Below are 7,460 nucleotides of genomic sequence, written 5' to 3'. Positions count from 1 at the left end.
TTGGAGATGACATGACCAAGGTAGGTGACTTCGGGTAACCAGAATTCACACTTGGAATACTTAGCATAAAGTTGATGTTCTCAAAGCTTCTCCAGAACAAGACGAAGATGTTCATCATGTTCTTCTTTATTCTTTGAATATACCAGTAGATCATCCAGATAGACTACGACGAACTTGTCGAGGTAATCCATGAATATGTAGTTCATCAGACGAGAGAATGTAGCTGGAGCATTGGTTAAGCCGAAAGACATAAAGGTGTACTCGTAAGAACCATCACGAGTGACGAATGCGGTCTTTGGAATATCCTCTTCACGAACACGGATCTGGTGGTAACCCAAGCTCAAGTCGGGTTTAGAGAATATCGATGAACCAGCCAGTTGATCATATAGATCATTGATCCGAGGAAGGGGATATTTGTTCTGAATTGTAGTTTGGTTGATAGGACGATAGTCTTGGACCAAACGGTTCGTTCTGTCCTTCTTCTTGATGAAGAGAGAAGGTGCTCCCCAAGCAGAGGAACTTGGACGAATGAAACCCTTGCGAAGAGATTTGTCGATTTCCTCCTTAAGTTCAAGGAGCTCATGAGGCGGCATCTTGTAGGGTCATTTGGCAATAGGAACGGTGCCTGGTTTCAAGTTGATGACGAACTCGACAACCCGGGCAGGGGGTATTCCTCGAAGTTCTTCTGAAAAGACATCGAGGAAGTCGCGAACAACTGGAATCTTTTCAATTCCCTCAAGAGGGGCTGTGTTCAACGCATTCAAGGCATAAATTCGTGCTTCAGCGTTTTGAACAATCTGAGCATGTTAGCTTACTATCTCATCGGAAGGATGTAGAAGATGAACGACTTTGGTGGCGCAAACGATAGAAGCGGTATGTGCTTTCAACCATTCCATTCCCAGAATGAGGTCAATGTTGGAAGACTCCAGAATAATGGGAGAAACATGAAATTCCAACCCCTCAATTTCAACGGGGACGTCGCGACCAATCATGGTAGTTCGACAATGACCCGCATGGGTGCGTACCACTATCGGAGTGTTCATGGGCTCACACCGAATGTCGTGTGCGTATGCAAAATTTTCTGACATGAATGAATGTGATGCCCCTGAATCGAATAAAACTGAAGTTGGTACTGAATTAACAAGGAGAGTACCCATCACAGCAGCATGCTGGTCTTGAGCTTCATTCAGATCAATGTTGTTAGCCTGCCCACGACCATAAGGTCGGGCATTGTTCTTGCGGGGTTGATTGTTATGGCCAGTAGAAGGCAGAGCTAGTTGATTCTGATTCTGAGGACAGTTCCTGGAACAGTGACCTGGAAGGCCACACTTGAAGCACAGACCATCATTGGGATTGGGAGCAGAAGCTTGGGGTGGGTACAGCCCGAAGGGGCTGCCTCTGCGGTGGAGGGGAAGACGAGGTGCAGCATAAGACTGTCTTGGTGCAGGTGCAGATGGGCGATACATGTTGTGGGGGATCCATATCCGACGCTTCTGTGCTAATGAGCCCGAAGATGAGCCAGCGTCACGGTTGCGCCTGAGGGATCCCTGGTGTTCCTGAAGACCAGTCTCAACCTGAATAGCCTTGTTCACTAAGGTGGCAAAGTCGGCAAAGTCATGAACGAGTAGTGCTAGCTTGATATCAGGGTGAAGTCCATCATGAAACTTCTCTTGCTTACGAGCATCAATTGCAATGTCTTCTTCAACATAACATGACAAGTCCAGAAATTCCCGTTGATAAGCATCTACATACTTGTTGCCTTGGGTGAGGTTGCGGAAATCTCGCTTCTTCCTGTCCATGATTCCCTGAGGAATGAAGCGGGCACGGAAGGCAGCTTGGAAATCCGACCAAGAGATGACCGTCCCAGCAGGTAGGGTACGCCTGTGGCTGTCCCACCATTGAGCAGCGAGACCCTTCAGAAAGAATGATGCAAAGGTGACATAGTTACCAGGGCCACACTAGCAGACTCCATTTCATACTTGATGTCGCAGAGCCAGTCATCAGCATCAAGGGGTTGAGTTGAGCTGCGGTAGATAGTTGGGTTGAGGCGCAAGAAGTCCTGCAGAGTTATTGGGGTTGGCTGTTGATTCATGTTCGGACGAGGAAACTGAGCCATCATTCCTTCCATGAACTAGTGGTTCAGCTCAAATTGTTGCATCATTCCGGCAAAGAATTCGGGCGGTGGTGGAGTGTTGCCACCACGGCCACGACCAGCAGGTCTAACCATCCTGCTAACATGTAACAGGGGGTAGTTCAGCATTGAGCATTTGCAAAGACAAGGATCATTCATGATGAAACATGCATAACGAAAGAGGTACGATGGATACCACTTCGTAGTCAACACGACAGTGTGTGTACTATTCAGGATACTATTCTAAGGAATATCTATGGCTTATCCAACTTTGGGGTGAATGTGGTCACGGGATCCTAATGTTAGAGTTAGTAAATTCGTTTAACCCGAATGGAAGAGAGATCAGAGTCCCAGAGTATAGATGAGGAGTAAAAGATCCTAATACCATCCAATGGCGACGTGGGCCCGTAAGACACACAACCATGTTAGTAAAAGTTCTTTTAGTGACTAGACTCAACTTCAGCCAAGGAGTTGGAAAGGGGGGTTCCTATAGGCAGTCGGCTCTGATACCAACTTTTGACGCCCTCGATTCGATTGTACACTAATCATACACGCAAATGTACGATCAAGATCAAGGACTCACGGGAAGATATCACAACACAACTCTAGACACAAATTAACATAATACAAGCTTTATGTTACAAGCCAGGGGCCTCGAGGGATCGAATACATCAGCTCGAATACACAAGAGTCAGTGGAAGCAACAATATCTGAGTACCGACATGAGTTAAAACAAGTTTGCCTTAAGAAGGCCAGCACAAAAGCAACAACGATTGAAAAGGCAAGGCCTCCTGCCTGGGAGCCTCCTAACTACTCCTGGTCGTCGGCGGTCTTCACGTAGTAGTAGGCACCCTCGGTGTAGTAGTAGTCGTCGTCGAAGGTGGCGTATGGATCCTGGGCTCCACCATTTGGTTGTAGCAACCAGCAAGAAGAAAGAAAGGGGGAAAGGAGGAGCAAAGCAACCATGAGTACTCATCCAAAGTACTCGCAAGCAAGGATCTACACTACATATGCAACATTATCAAAGGAAGGCTGTATATGTGGACTGGGCTGCATAAATGCCAGAATAGAGGGGAAAGCCTAGCCTATCGAAGACTAGCATCTTCAAGTATCTTCAAGCATCTTGCAGCATATAGAAGAGTACAGATCAACATAATGTAAAGTAGTAGTAGTGTTATCAACCTCGACCAGAGATCCTTTCTCGACTCCTTGCGAGAAAGCAATCCTAGAGCCATACTATCCATTTCTCATAACCATTTCTCATCTCAAGTATCCAATCCTAGTTGTATCGATCGGGATACAACTCCAAGTATCCGTTACAGTAGGACAGGCTATCGATAGATGTTTTCTTCCATGCAGGGGTGCACCAACTTACCCACCACACTCGATTAACTTCGGCCGGACACACTTTCCTGGGTCATGCCCGGCCTCGGCCAAACAATACGCCGCAACCCGGCCTAGGCTTAATAGAAAGGTCAAGCACGCCGGACTAAACCTATGCCCCCAGGGGTCATGGGCCATCGCCCCGGGAACCCCTGCATGTTGCGTGGGCGGCCGGTGAGCAGACCTAGCTACCTCCTTCAAAAAGGCAGGTGCTTATGCAGTCCAACCCGGCGTGCGCCGCTCAGTCGCTGACGTCTATTAAGTTTCGGTTGATGTATACGACGTAGAACGCCTATACTATGCCCACGTGATGGTTAGTGCTATTGGGCCAAAGGCCCCTCGGATCAAATATCCAAATCGTAGTGGATTAGGAACACGCGGTAACAAGCAGAGACTCACGAAAGATGTGACCCCGTCGCCCCATCTTGAGGACTTGCAGCAAGGGCTAAGAATGCCCGGCCACGCCTCGTAATTATCTCACGGGCACCCTCTAGGTCAACCCGTCTCCACATCACTCGCAATTAAGCTCGCGCGGGTACCCCTCGGGGCCGACCCGTCTTTAGTAACATGTTCCAGTTGCAAAGTCATAGTAACCATAGTAATCGTGAGTCTAACATCAAGGGGAATGTGATGTGCGGTGCCGGGGCCTGGTCTTCAATCCCGTTGATCGGGTCTTCTAATAATCCAGCGGGGCGGTCGGGACAAAGTGGGGTCTCTGATGGGTCTCTACCCAGCCTATACTAAACAATTTAGGATAAGCAGATAGGTAACAACAACAGGTTACAGTAAACAGGCTATGCATCAGAATAGGAGCAAACAATAACAGTAGCAAAATCTAATGCAAACATGAGAGAATGGAATGGGTGATATCAGGATGATCAAAGGGGGGGGGGCTTGCCTGGAAGCTCTGCTGAAAAGGAAGAAGTGCCATCGTCGACGTAGTCGATCATAGGGGCAGCATCAGTCTCGGGGTCTACTGGAGAGAAGAGGGGGAAGAAGCAGTAAAACAAAGCAAACAGATGCATCACTAAGCATAATATGGCAATATGATGTGCCGGGTGTGACCTAACGTATGGCTACACGATAAAGGCGAAGGGGGAATTCAACCGGGAATGTTTTCCCGGTTCCAGACCTGTGCCAGACAGATGACCGGAGGGGGAAAGTTCCATGTTCGGATAGTTAGAGGCATCTGACAAGTATGTGGGTAGCGTATTCGGGTTCGTCTCGTCGTTCTGAGCAACTTTCATGTATAAAGTTTTTCGATCCGAGCTACGGTTTATTTTATATTAATTTTCAAAGTTTTAAAACATTTTTCTAGAATTACTTAAATTAACAGAAAAGGAAAATGACGTCAGCATGTCATATGTGTGACGTCTGCAGTCAACAGTCCGGTTGACTGGTCAAAACTAACACGGGGGACCCACCTGTCATAGACAGTGGGTTAAACAGAGTTCAAACTAATCTAAATTTAGTTAGTAAAACTATTGGGCCCACCTGTCAGTGTCTAATTAACTAAACTAATTACTTTTAATTATTAAATTTTTTAATTAGAGGATTAAGCGGTGGGACCCGCACATCAGTCTCACTGGGCAGCCCAGTCAACAGTTGACTAGGTCAACCCAATCAACTGGGACCCGTAGGGCCCATGGTCAGCCACCCATAGGTGGGGCCTGGCCTTGCCACATTGGCCGGCCGGCGGCCGAACGCCGGCGAGCACGAAAATGCGGCGGAGGGCACTCGCCCTTGTCGGAATTTGCCTACAGGGTGTCTCCGGGGCTGGGGTTAGGCGCGTTCGAACGGGGAGTGAGCGGCGCAGCAGCTGGTGGTGGTGGTTTTGTCGGAAACGGCCGGAATCGGCGCTGGCGACGAGCGGAGGCAACAACGTTCTCGGGCGCTCGTCGAGCTAGGTGCTAGGGGGCACAGGAAGGCACGTGCACGTGCGCGTTGGGCTCCTGTGAGCACCAGGAGCTCGATGCCGTGCTCAGGCGAGCACGACAGGGGCCGTGGCCACGACGGCGAGACGTACCGCGGAGCTAAGCTCGGCCCAGGGCGGCAAGCATGGCTACGGGCGAATGGGGGTGTCGCGGGAAGGGGAGGAAGGAAGCAAAGGCTCACCAGGAGCCTGCAGGTGTGCAATCATGGGCTCGGGGGAGGCTCGGCGAAGCGAATCGACGGCGGTGAGCTCGAGCGTCCCGAGGAGGAAGACGGGGTGGATCCGACGCTGTGGTGCCATCCGGCTCCAACGGCGGGCATCGGTCGACGTGGAGGAGGACGGCGGGCGCCTATGGCATGACGGAGATGCGGGGCAATGACGGTGGCCGCGCGGTCGACGCAGCGACGGCGGCGGGCACGCTTGGGCAGTAGGGAGAAAAGGGCGAGCGCGAGCAAAGGGGAGAGGGGAGTGGATCTGGGAGGGAGAGGGAGAGTCAGAGAAGACGAGGGGGGTAGTGGGAGAAGGGCCCGAGGCGCCGGGGGCGTGGAGGCCTTATCCTCCTCGTCGCCGGCGAGCGGGTGCGGTGGGGTGCGCTAGGGGCGCGCACCAGGTCGGTGGAACAGGAGGGAGGCGCGGTGCGGGGAGCTAGGCTGTCCGGCTGGCCGAGGTGGGTCGAGGCCCAAGGGGAGGCGAGGGCTCTCCCACCCCTTCTTCTTTCCTTTTCCTTTTTTAAACTTTTTGTTTTAGCTATTTTAGGCCATTTAGACACTTTGAAAAAAAATGTTGGACCACCACCAATATTAACAAAGGATTATTTGCCACATGATGAACAATTTAGAATTTCACCTAGCATTTGAATTTGCATTCAAAGGGAAAATTGAAATAAACATGAGACAATAATGATCAGAAACTTGTTTAGCAAAATTATGAACTTAACCCCAAGGGTTACTGTAGCGTCATTACATAGGGGTGTTACACAAATCTAGCGCTTGCGCCATCGCTGCTTAACAATTTTATAGGATGCAATGGCGCGAGCGATGCAACCGGCTGCCACACGCATAACCGCCATCGTGCTCGTACCAAGTCGTCGAATCCACGGGAATTGCTGACGGACGACCAACTCCATGTCCAGCCCACACACTCCACTATGGAGGCTTGGCACACTGCAGAACAAAGGGCAAGAGGTCATCACCACGCCTAGATCGCCGCCCTGCTGCTACAATGCCTCGTCGTCGGTGTGGATCGTGGCTGCTGCACCATGTGCTGTTGCCGTTGCATGTACATCACTTCAAATCCGCTGTCGTATGTCACCGCCACCACTAAGTATAGAACCGTCTGGACCCCCGCTGCCATCGTCAGCCATATGGGCTTTGCCCGGCGGCGTCATCCGACAGCGGGGGAGGGGGGGGGGGAGCGAGCTAGCGGCCAGGAAACGGAGGAGTTAGATCGAGAATCACCCATACCTTTCGTGCCCAAGCATGTATGTATACATAAGAGCAACTGTTAAAATCATTAACAATTACTTATACTATGCAACAATGAGAAATGTTTAATGTCGCGCCTGGGTTGAAGTATGTATTTTTGAAGGACGGTAAATGCCCCTCACTCAACCAATGAAGGTGGGTAGGTTTATCCCATTGTTGTCTTCTTATTACGAGAGTTGAGAGCTTTTGGACCAAAGAAATTAATTTACCACTAAAAAGGAATCTTTGGCTCCTTGGACGATGAATCTTATTTATCTTAAAAAGAATCTATACTTTTGTGAAGCATTGCCTGCAAATCCGTACATGGTTTTGTATGAGATTTAAGAAATCATACCATTTCAGCCATTTTTCATATCATCATTTTAGAATATTGCCGCATAGGTCCTAAGTTTTCCAGGCAACATAAGGATCATAGCACCAAAATCTCCCTCAATTCGCAATTATATATGTCATTTTAAATATTGATACAATTTCATCATTTAAATCTAATGTTCCACTCAAGATGCGTATTATGGCATGGAAGACGGCG

The sequence above is a fragment of the Triticum urartu genome, chromosome 2A (genome assembly GCF_056163025.1).
Source record: "Triticum urartu cultivar PI428250 chromosome 2A, HENAU_Tu73, whole genome shotgun sequence".
Classification (NCBI taxonomy): domain Eukaryota; kingdom Viridiplantae; phylum Streptophyta; class Magnoliopsida; order Poales; family Poaceae; genus Triticum; species Triticum urartu.
This window is presented reverse-complemented; position numbering follows the sequence as displayed.